This window comes from Euprymna scolopes, chromosome 1 (genome assembly GCF_053919585.1).
Source record: "Euprymna scolopes isolate OS-2025 chromosome 1, ASM5391958v1, whole genome shotgun sequence".
In the NCBI taxonomy this organism is placed as follows: domain Eukaryota; kingdom Metazoa; phylum Mollusca; class Cephalopoda; order Sepiida; family Sepiolidae; genus Euprymna; species Euprymna scolopes.
Window position 1 is genome coordinate 198,801,740 of NC_136482.1, and position 12,443 is coordinate 198,814,182.

Genomic DNA, 12,443 nt, shown 5'->3' on the forward strand with positions numbered 1-12,443 from the left:
CGGAATAGGAGAATAACCTCGTTAATTCTATTCTTTGTATTACAGCTTATTTTTATGTGTGCGTGTGTGTATTCCAGAATAAGCGAATAGGTGATTAATTCTTGTGTATTCTCATTTATAGAGTAACCTCCCCTTACTCCTTATTGTGACGTTTGCATGTATTCCGGAATAAGCGAATAGCTGGTTAATTCATATGTATTCCTATTTCTAAAGTAATCTCCCAAACTTCGTCTTTGTTTGTGGTTTTGCATGCATTCCAGAATAAACAAATAGCGTCCCTATTCTTAGAGTAACCTCCCTTACTTCGTCTTTGTTTTGTGGTTTGAATGTATTCCGGAATAAGCGATATTAATGATTGTGTATTTCAATTTCTAGAGTAACCTCCCCCTTATGTGTGTGTGTGCGCATTCCGGAATAAGCGAATACATTCCGACCTATGCGCTTGACCTACATACGGGTTGTTTATGAAATTGACGTGGCTTTAGTTGGTCATCGTCTCTCAGACAAGTCGATCGTCAACATCTTTTTTCCTTCAGTTTCATCCAAAAATTATTTTTTAACGAAAACAAAACTTTGAAAGAAATAAATAATTCTAAAACTCCAAAGAAATCAGTTTTTATAACAAGAATTAAAAAGCAAAACTCATCACACGTTACAGATTGTTATTTTTGTTTTTAAAAATAGCAAAACAACATTTGAGTTGACCGACCAAAACGGAGACGAGAGAAAACAAACAAAAGTCCATTTTTTTTTTTTTGTGATAATTTAAAAAAAAAAATCTATTTTTATTCACAATTTAATTTAATAATTATTTCCCGGTTTGCCATATTATTGGTTGATATAACAATTTTTTTGTTGAATAATCCAACAACAAAACGTAAGTAATTTTTTTATATATATATATTGTTTTATTTTTAAGACTTGTCACAAAATATTTTGATTTTTTTTTTTTGTGTTGACAACTTTTTTTCTGTAATTATTTTAAAAATAATCCAATTTTTCAGGATTTTTTAAAACTTTTTCATGAATCAGAAAAATAGACGACTTGAAATCCGCAGCAAACAGTGTCTGATAAAAAAAAATGATAATAATAGGTAAGCAATCACCTTTAAAAGGACTTTTAAAGGTTTCCATGTATGCTGAAAACGAATATCGCATTTAAATTTTCCGCAGGATAATAGTTTTTCGAACATCAAGCAATGTAATTCCTTTGTTATAAGTGGTGTTTATTTTCGTACGCGCAAGCGCGCATATTTTATTTTTCTAAAAAAAAGAAAAAAGAAATCAAATGTTACATAAAATAATATTTTTTTATAATACTGACACAACTGCCGACTTCGAGTCGCCTATTCTGCTTCACCGTTTTTATTTTTATTTGATGAGAAATATATTGCATTTCTTAATGTCATTTATTTTAGGGTACTTATGTTGAGAGAAGGTGCCGTGCTGAAATAACGTTATTTAGAAAGACATTCTTAACATGGGGAGGATGTTTTTTTTGTAATTATTATGTACTTTCATCTAACAAATTTAATGAACAAAAGATCCGGTAAAACTCGAATTTTACATTATAAGGTAAAGAAAAATAGCCCGGTGCCTTTTCTGCACAAGCACCTGTTTTAGACCTAAATTTAGATTGGCCTAACAAGTATTTTTTTATTCAGAAAATATTATTTATGAAAAAATACATAACATGTGCAAAATAAAACGTTTAATTATGGCAGCACAACTTTTGGTATTTTATTTTAAATCGACGATTAATAAACGTCAAAAAATGTTTTTGTTAGAAAATAAACAACATGGCGACACTTAATGCTAAACTCAATACAAAAACATTTAAAATATTCAGTTTTTCTTTTCACGATTTGGCAGCAACCGTAAAGAAAAATGGGAGATATTTTACTCATGGTGATTGTAAAAATATTAAAATCTCCACAAAAAAAAAAAAAAAAAAACTGCTCCAATTTTTTTTTCTTTTTTTAACCCTAAATTTGATTTGACATATGCACTTTTGTTACCGTGCTGAAATATTATTTAGAAAGCCATTCTTAACATGGGGAGGGGGTGTTTTCTAATTATTCTCTATTTTCACTTAACAATTTAATTAAAAAATATCGCAAAACTTGAAAAAAAAAAAAAAAAAATAGCGCCGTAATAAAAATGCATAAGTACCAATTTTATTCGGTTCAAATTCTGTAGAAGCAGCCTTATTTTAAAATTGAAATCCAGAGTTTAGAACTTTACAATGTTGGTTTTCTTCAAGATCAGCACCCCTCGGCCCTCCTGTGGTCTTGCAGGTTGGATGAAAAAAAATTCCTTCCACTTTTTTATTTAATGTTTTATTTAAAAAAAAAAAAAAAAAAATTCGTTTCATGAAAATATTTGGTAAATTTTTCCGACGTGCTCCAGCGTATTATAAACACCCCAACGGCCCAACACCTCCCCATGTTAAGAACGGCTTTCGGAATAAACCTCCTCCAATCTCGAAAGTCGTTCGTTCGGTGCAAATGCAGAGAGTGATCCTGATCCGCGCTATTTTTTTTTAAATCGTATTTCCACGTTTAATTAAAGTTTTTTTTTTTTTTTTTTTTTTATTCAATTGTAAGGTTGAAGTACAGAATAATAGGTACAAAACATCCACCCCTCCCCATGTTAAGAATGGCTTTTTAAATAATACCGTTATTATTTCAGCACGGATCAATAAGTGCACTAGTACCAGTCGCTCTTAACATGGCAGGTTGGGGGTGTTTATGCTACGCTGGGCCCCAGGGGGGCACGTCGCAAAAAATACCAAATATTTTGGTGCTTCTTAAAATAAGAGTCGATAGATCGATTTTTTAAAACATGTTTTAAACAAAAAAACAATACTTAATTGTCATGTCGAAAATAGTGATATATTAAAAAATTACAAATAGAAATTATTCGGGTTTGTATGACAATCCACAAAGGTACGAAAAAGTTGTCAACAAAAACAAATATATAACAAATAAATGTTACCAAAGGCAAGATGTTACCTAACTGAATCATTTTTTAGTGTTTTTGTAGTGTTTATGTAGAAAAGTAACTTATCTTGCCTTTGGTAACTTTTTTTTTTTTTTTACAACTTTTTCGTACCTCTGTGGATTATAAGACAACCCCCAAATTTTATTTTTTTTTATTATTGAAAGAATCTTTTTTTTTAATTTTTTATTTTTTTAAATCTTTTTAAAACAAAACATTTTCTTTTTAATTCATAAATAACTAAATGTCAATTCGTTGTTTTTTAATAAAATTACCAAACAAGATCTCGTATTGTTCTTTGTCTCTGTCGAACTTTTGGCGCGGTTATTTATTTATTTATTTTGTTATAAGAGCGACATTCAATAATGTCGAATTTCACGCAGTAATGAACATATCCAAAAATTATGAAAAACGACGAGATAGAAAAATTAATTTGTGCTTATGCATTTATTGGATGGCGAGTGTTTTTGTAACTATTCTGTACTTTCACCTAACAACTTCATAAACAAAAAAGATATCGTAAAACTTGAATTTATTATATATATATATATATATATATATATATATACACACACACACACACATACAAAACACATTTATTTAAACATGTGTGTCATTTTATTTAATATATTTTTGGAGGGGGGTCGACTTAGCAGAATAAAACACAGTTTAAATAAATTCATGATTTAAATGTGTGATTATAAAACAAATATTTTCAGTTGCGTGCACTTATGTTACCGAACTAGCGGGTGTATTGTAACTATTCTGTACTTTCACCTAACAATATTGTAAAACTTGAAAATACTATTTTAAAAATCGCACGGTAGCATAAGTGCATAAGCACCGCTTTATTTTACATATTTCTTTTCCAAAGGACCGTTTGAATAAATTGATTTAAATTTAAAATGTTGTGTAATTATTTCTAAAAAAAAATAAGTAAAAAATAATGAGCCACGTAGATAGAAAAGTTTTTTTTTTTGACACTTTTGTTCGTTTGGTGACTTCTTTGCGATATATCAATTCAATTCAAATAACCCAAAAGGAACAAGAAGTGAGTTAATTTTTTTTCAACAGAAAACATTTTAAATTTGAATGCACTCAATTAAAGAAAGAACCAGCATTAAAATTATTCAAACGAACAATTTATCAACAGAAAAAAAAAAAAAAAAAAAAAACACGTATTTAGTTAATTTACATTATAAAATTCTGCAATTTGCAATGAAATGTTGGTGTCGGCCTCTGTGCGTGCGACACTTGTTGTCGCTACATGCACTTATGTTACCGTGCTCTTTTATAAAATAGTATTTTCAAGTTAAATTCAAGTTTTATAGTATCTTATTGTTTATTAAATTGTTAGGTGAAAGTACAGAATAGTTACAATGCAGCTAGTTCGGTAACATAAATGCACGCAACTGAAAATAATCTTTTTTTTATAATTACACATTTAAATCATGAATTTCAAACTATCCTTTATCTCACTGAGTCAATATCCCCGTTCTAAAAAAACATATAATAAAATGATTATATATAAATTCCAGTTTTACGATATCTTTTTTGTTTATGAATTTGTTAGGTGAAAGTACAGAATAGTTGCAATACACCCGCCAGCCTGGTAACATAAGTGCACAAGTACCAATAAAGTGATTTTTAATATCGTATTCAGCTAAATCCATAACAAGCGGTACTTGAATAAATGGTTTATTTTATTGACGCTACACCGTAATCACGTGATTAAAATTTTAGCAGACGAAAACTTTGCAAAATTCCGTTTGTTGTTTTTAATAAAAATTACTAAACAAGAACTCGTGTTCTTTGTTTATCCAACTTTTGGCGCGTTTTTTTTTTTTTTTTTTTTTTTTTTTTTTATAAGAGCGAAATTCAATAACGTCGAATTTCACGCAGTAATAATGAACATATCAAAAAATCATGAAAGACGATGAGGTAGAAAAATTAATTTGTGCTTATGCATTTATTGAACCGCGCTATTTTAAAAATTTTACGATATCTTTTTTGAACAGATTGAATAGATTTGTATTTCAGTGACACCCCCCTCCTCCTAGATCGGGGATATCTAAAAATGCATAAAATCTGACCCACCGTTTCATCGGTGTCATACCAAATTGATTTTCTCTAAAAAACGGTTTTCACAGTGTTTCGGACAACAGACCGCAATCATAAAAATGGATAATACAATATATTTGTATACTTTTTTTATTTTTTTTATTTTTTTAATTTACAAAAGATAAAAGCAATAAATAAGAAATTTAATTTTTTTATGTATATATATATATATATTTATTTTTCAATGAACTAAAAAAAAATTCTTTTACAAATAAATCCTTTTTTTCTTCTTCAATGACTTTTTATTTAGATATTTTTTCCAATGAACTAAAACCCGGATATAAGAGACTTCGTCGCCCGTCCCTACAGCGCTCTTATTATCCTGTACATTAACACAGGCTTTAATTTGAAACCAAAGAAAATCTCTTATATTTGGGTTTCTTATATCCGGGTTACACCGTATTTCGGAAATACAAAAATAAAATTATTTAAAAAAATTAGTTTTTAAATTCCTTCTCCACAAAAAACTTCTTTTAAATAAGTCAAGAACAGTTCATTGCTTGTCCCACACTGACACCTAAGCTTGCGCTTGGTGCGCACTGCGCATCCCTTCACCCCTTCAGTTGTTTGGATGTGAATAGCTGGGTTTTCTGGATCAACAAAATTCTCTATGTACAATTATTTGCTGTTCATGTTCACCAGCTGCTATGTTTTCGATGCCACAGTATGCGCCCATTTATTTGACATGATTTTGTTTCCCAACAAAATCCATTTTTTGGATTAAAAGTAGAAGTGTATTGGCACTTCGGTCAGTCAGGTACTTCACCCATCAAGCAGGACCCATTGTTTCTTTGAACACCACAGAAGAAAACCCAATGGCCTTCCTTCCAGTGACCTCTGATATTTTATGTGGTAATATTTGGTTTTATCTATTTCCACTTTGATTTGGTTTCCTGAATCATCTTTTCCACCTATGGATGGTGGATTATTCCTTTCAAGCCATTGTCTGCATACTTCCCCCCCCCCCCAAAAAAAAATTACACCAATCTACAATGTTCGGCCATATATATATATATATATATATATATATATATATATATATATATATATATATCGTATGATATCTACTTGAGGGCATCATTTGCCCACATATATGTTAGAAGAACAAACTTCTTTAATGGTAAATAGCTTCCAGCATCATGCACTCTGTGATATATTGTCTTTTCGACAACACCACCGATAACCATCTATACGTTTTTTTTTTTTTTTTTTTTTTAAACTCGCTCAATATGTTACCGTGACGTCGGCTGACATATATTTGGTGGGTTTATAACAGTATTCCGTATAGTTTTTTTTTTTTTTTTTTTTTTTTTAACTCATTTTCACAAACTTACCGTGTCCAAGAGAGAAAGTAACTTATCTTGCCTTTGATAACATTTATTTGTTATATATTTGTTTTTTGACAACTTTTTTTAATCTGTGTGTAGTAAAACAAACCCCATTTTCAATAATCACGTAAATATAAACAACCCCAAACTTCTGTTTACACTAAGTGATAACTGGTGTCGACCCAACGTGCCCCCTTTTTTTTTTCATAACAGGGTTCGAGGCTATTTGTGCAACTAAACGGCAAATCTGCCAAACTTTTTCATTTTATGAAAAGTATTTTATCTGATTATTAATGAATGAGATGAAAACTATTTTATGAAAAATATTTCCTGTCATTTAAAATGTCTATGTATTCATGCGTCTTGTGAAAGTTCACGTGACTACTCATTTAAATAAGGCCCGCTCACTCACGTGTAGCGTTAATGATTACAGTGATATGGCACAAAATAGTGCAAGGGTCCAGGGGTTAATACTATGCAAACGGTAAATTTGCGGCGGGTTTGAATATCAAATTCGTTGTCAGTGACCCCGAAAACCATTTAATGAACCAAACTTTATTGGTTGGTGTTCTGTTGTAGTTAAAGTAAAAATTTACTTAAAGTCTGCGTAAGAAAATATAATTTTAATAAACCAATTTTTGGCGCTTCTACAGAATTGGGACGAGATTTTGTAGACGATAAATGGGGTTTTCAGATTAAAAAAAACAAAAAAACAATGGTTTCAACTGATTTTTTTGTCAATTCTAATAAATTACATTAGTAGCTTCCAAATTATGCAGTCGAAATCACCTGAATATTACTGAATTATTAAAAAAAACTAATTATGTTAGCAGGTGAAAAATTGCCGCCATTTTGTTTAAATCAAAATGGAAAATTACTCTTCTGTGTATTACAATCGGTTTCATCAAATTCTATTTTCTTGAATAAATAATTTTCTACCTTATCGATTTGGTGAAACTTTACATTAAGGCCCGTCTCACGTTCGTATATAACAAAATATTTTTTTTGTAGATTTCGGTGTGCTAAAAACGAATCTGCAAACCGTTTCCGTCGCAAAAGTTTTCATGATATGAAGAAATTACTTTTTCGAAAAGTGGGTGGTCACTTTTCCATGTAAATTTAACTTAAAATAAGCATCCACTCTCTGGCCACCTGAGAGAGGGGCATTTTATTATTAGTGTTTATTGGCTAAAAGGTTTTTTAAAAAAATAAAGAAAAATCGGTATTTTTTTTATTTTAAGGCTTATCTCATATTCGTATAGGAAAAAATAATTTTTGTGGTTTTCGGTGTGCTTAAAAAGAATATAACCGTTTCCATTGCAAATTTACCATTTGTATGGTATTAACCCCTTAACTCTGAGATTATTTTCCATTTCACAGCCCAGCCTTCGTTCACACTAGACGCGAGCATAAAAAAGGATGTTAAATGTGCACTCGCTTTACAAACAGCCTTGTCACAGTGTAGTATCGGCAAAAATTTAAAATTAGACAAAAAAACAAGTAGTTTTCCAAATATAAAACCGTGTAATTCTATATGTTATCATGGGTGGCCATTTTGTACGTGCAAGCGCGCGCACAAAATGGCCACCCATAATAACATATCTTTGTAATTTTTGGATGTTACTTACTGTAACATGACAATTAAGTAGATCTTGGTTTTACTTAAATCGTTATTTCGAATTTCGCTCTCATAATGAAGAAGCACCCAATTTTTATATGAAACTGGCAGCTCAGCCCAGCTTTGAAAAGGTCAAATCTTTTAACTTTGACCTCTTGGCAGATAAATTTTCCCCCCAAAACAGATTAAAAAGTTTGCTGAATGTCTGAATACCCTTTATGTAATATATCAAATGTTTAGACCCAAAATTGGCTGAATAGTTTGCTAGAGACCACAAAGGTCAAATCTTTTGAACTTTGACCCCAATTTTAACCCCTTAACATTTATTGTTTTGGGCTCAAAATCAAATTAAAAAGTTTGATCCATGTCCAAGTAACCTACATCTAAAATTTGAAGTGTTTTGATCCAATATTAGCGGAGGAGTTTGGTAGAGTTTTCAAAAGTCAAATCATTGAACTTTGACCCCCTTGACAGCAAAATTTATGACCGAAAACCGATTAAAAAGATTTTCCCAAATCTCAATACCCCTTATGACAAATCTCTAGTCTGTAGACTGAAAATCGACAGAGTAGTTTGGTAGGGAAATGTACACACACACAATTTCACTTTTATAGATATTGTTTCTGATTTACTATCAATCGAATATTTATTGAAATTCAAAAGAAAATGAAAACTGAACAAATTTTTAAATTCAGTGCTCGTTAAGATAGTTGACAGATCGATTTTTTTTTTTAATCATTTTAATCAAAAACAGTATTTGTCATGTCGAAAATGGTAATATATCCAAAAATTACGAAAATTCGAGTAGATTTATAGTTAAAAGTAATTTTTACAGAAATTTGGAGGAAATTGCATTTTCCCTAAATGTGAACACTTTGAAGATTGCAAATACAGGGGAATACTAATTTCCCTTTCCATCACTTTAATGGTTGACGTTTTGTTTTAGCTGATAGCGATATACATTTTTTTTTTTTTTTTTCATTTAAAATGCAATATCAGTTGTTCTTACTCCATGAATTTTCATAATTTTTGGATATATTACTAATTTCGACAGGACAAGTAAGTATTGTTGTTTTTGATTAAAACCACATTTTTTAAAAATCGATCTGTCGATTCTATTTTAACAATTTTTAAAATCGTCTGTCGATTCTATTTTAACAATCACCTTAAATTCTACTGAAAAAATAAATTTTGAATTATTTTTCTCCAAACCCTCCACCTGGTCAACGTCAGATAAACACAGCTAATAATGTTTATTTGTTTTTAGTTAATGTTTATTTTTTTTTTACTTATTCGATAAATAAAACTATAGAATAAATAAATCAAAGTTCATTATGTCGTGTCTTAAATGATTAATAAATCAAAGTCTTAACAAAAAATCAGTCCCGTTTGAAATTAAAGAATGCATTGTTTGAAATGTGGATTTCTTAAGAATTTGAAAACCTGTTTTAAATAATTTTTCAGACATTTTTTTTACAACAGACAACCGCAAAAATAGTCAAGAAATGAATATAAAATAAATAAATGTTACCAAAGGCAAGATAAGTTACTCTTCTACCTACTGCGATAAGTTTTTGGTGTTGCTGATAGACATTTCTAGCTATTTCGTAGCTGGAGATCCTGTGTAGTAGACCTTTATGCCATACCATATCAGAATCATTTTTATAGACTGTTATCCTCATCTTCATAGCTGTTGTTTCACCATCTTTCGGCCAACTATTACTCTGACCTTCGTCAGGTAGTTAACCGTGACGGGATAAGAACGCTAAGTCTCTTAACTGTATCCTCAGTAATTACTGCCTTCCATAGTTGTCGTCTCATGTTTTTGGCCAACTAATTCTCTGGCCTGCTTTTGGTAGGATTGAAACCGCTATCTTCAGGCAATGCTCACCTGAAACTGTAGAGACTCGTGGTGCAGGGGATAGAAGTGTTGAATCTCTATGGTTCCAGGTGAGCATTACCTGAAGATAGTGATTTCAATCCTACCAAAAGCAGGCCAGAGGAAAAGTTGGCTAAAATGTGGAGAAACGAAAACTATGAAGCTGAGAATAACAATCCGCAAATAAATATACAAATTACTCATCTCAAAGGATTCCAATAAAAAACAATATATAAAACTTATCAAAAGTTTTTATATCAAGCAATTTCCCTAGAAGCGAAGCTCTCGTCAAGAGATTCACTAATCCTGTGAGATATAACTGTTAGCACATCAGCTGTAGATCTAGATCAGTGGTTCTCAACCTTTTTTTACTCATGGACCCCTTTTCCCTTCTTTTTATCTTGGTGGACCCCTTCATAACTATTGGTCATAAGACAATCTTCCATTTTTCACTAATATAAATTTTGAGGTTTTAATAATCAAAGAAATATTATAAAATTAAGCTTTATTTTTAAATGAAAACTAATTTAATGCAAATAAATTATTCTACAACAACTATAATAATCATGATAAGTTTTGTTATGATTTGCCTGTGGACCCCTAGGGTCCATATGGACCCCGGTTGAAAACCACTGATCTAGATGAATGGAAATCCTATTGCATGTCACTGAATAGGTTATTTTTGCTGAAGTGTTTGATCACTTCTCTATTTAACACAAACTCCAGCAACTTATTCATGACACACAGGAGACTGATTGGTCTGTACTGTACTGAGAGGGAGATGACTGCTTGCCTGATTTTTTTTTAAATATAGGACAGACTGATGAGGTTTTCAGAGTGTTAGGAAGCATTTCTCCTTAAGACAGTGTTTAAAATGAATGTGTCCTCTATAGTATCAGACCTAACTGAATGGTTGTCAGTTGTAGACCGCTTCATATCTTTTTTGTTTTTTGTTTTGTTTTACACAGTGATCACCACTTATCAAGGCCCGGAAGCCACTCAGGGATAAGGGTTATTGCAAGTACATTACGTTAGTGTGGAGATTTGATGAAGTGTTTACTTAAGGGGGCGGTTCATTAGGAATTTGTTAACGTTGGACTTGAAGACATCCAAGTTGTAGTCAGGTGAGAAGCAGGCAGACGGAACAGAGTTCCACAGGCGTGCAGTTCTAAGAAAGAAGCTTTGATCATGGAATCCACGTTTTGATTTAGGCACAGATATAGAGTGGGGGAAATTTTTCACAGTGGATTTAGCTAGACGGGTGTTTTTCGTGAAAGATTGGTGAGGGGGGACCAGAGATTGGAGTTCAGACGAGCACCTGCCATGGAAATAACGATAAAACAAGGATAGGCTCGCAACGTCTCTTCTGTGGGAGAGAGGTTGCAGGGTAGAGAAAAGGGCATCCCCCACTAAGCCACAAAATCTATTTTGTACTCTGTCAAGGCAGGATAGGCTGTTTTTAGCAGCTCCTTCCCAGATATGGCAACATTATTCCATCCTTGGACGTACTTGGCTTTTATATAGATAGAGAATTGCATCAGTAGTGAGATATCTTCTGGAGCGGTAGAAGGATCCCACCATCTTTCCAGCGACTTTGGCAACAGACTTGATGTACGTGTTCCATTTCAGATCAGGAGTAAAGGTCAAACCCAGAAGCTTGTCAAAACATGGGGCCTCCCCAAGACGAGAGCCATCCATCACAATTGATGCCAGATGGGGATCAGAGCGTTGATGATGTAAGGATAGGATATCTGTCCAGAATATCTTTGAAATTCTCCTCAGGAACCAAGTTTCAGTTGCCTCTAGTCTCTTCCTCGTGGTGTTGGTGAGTGTGTGTGTGTGTATATATATATATATATATATATATATATATATATATATATGTATAGCATTCTGTGGATCTTGTTTATGACATCACAAAGGGATGACATCATATTTGGTTTAAGAAATTGCCTTCCAACTAACCTATCTCTGGCAAGGTCTTTATTTATCCTTTCTGCCAAGTGGATTTTTATCACTTCCTCCCATGCTTTTCTTTGACCTACTCTTGTGAACTGGACCTGTTACCTCAACTGTTCTGCATCTATTAACCCAATTTCTTTCAACCGTTTGAAGTCTCCTGTTCTGCGCATATCTGTTCAGATTTAATCTTCCCCTGAGGTCATCAGGAATAAGCTTGCCTTTAACGCTCGCATCATAAAACATCCATTGTTTCATTCTCTTAATTTTCTCCATGCAACGCATGTCCTCAATCCTCACTCGCAAGATTTTCCTACAATAGATCATCACACTGCATATACGTGTCTGATAGATCATTCCAAAGGTCGATGATAACCCTCTGCTGGTTTGTAATGATAGAAGTTCCTTGAACTTACTCCATCGAACTCCTAACGCTTGCAATAATACTGACACCTACTCCACCTTGTGCTCCAATGGTATTATCAAGTTAACTGTTGTGTAAATGGTGAAAGGAATAACGAGAAGACTCGGAAACAGT

The 12,443-nt window shown here is 32.1% G+C and overlaps 1 protein-coding gene across 1 annotated transcript in view; it reads left to right on the top strand.

Moving 5' to 3' along the window:
* Positions 1-280: 280 nt before the first annotated feature.
* The window catches only part of LOC145279355 (small integral membrane protein 14-like), a 38,863-nt gene continuing 26,700 nt past the window's right edge, over positions 281-12,443 (top strand). The window contains exon 1 of the mRNA XM_080130718.1: positions 281-877. The gene's annotated coding sequence lies outside the window, so the exon portion shown is untranslated. The remainder of the gene's footprint in view (positions 878-12,443) is intronic.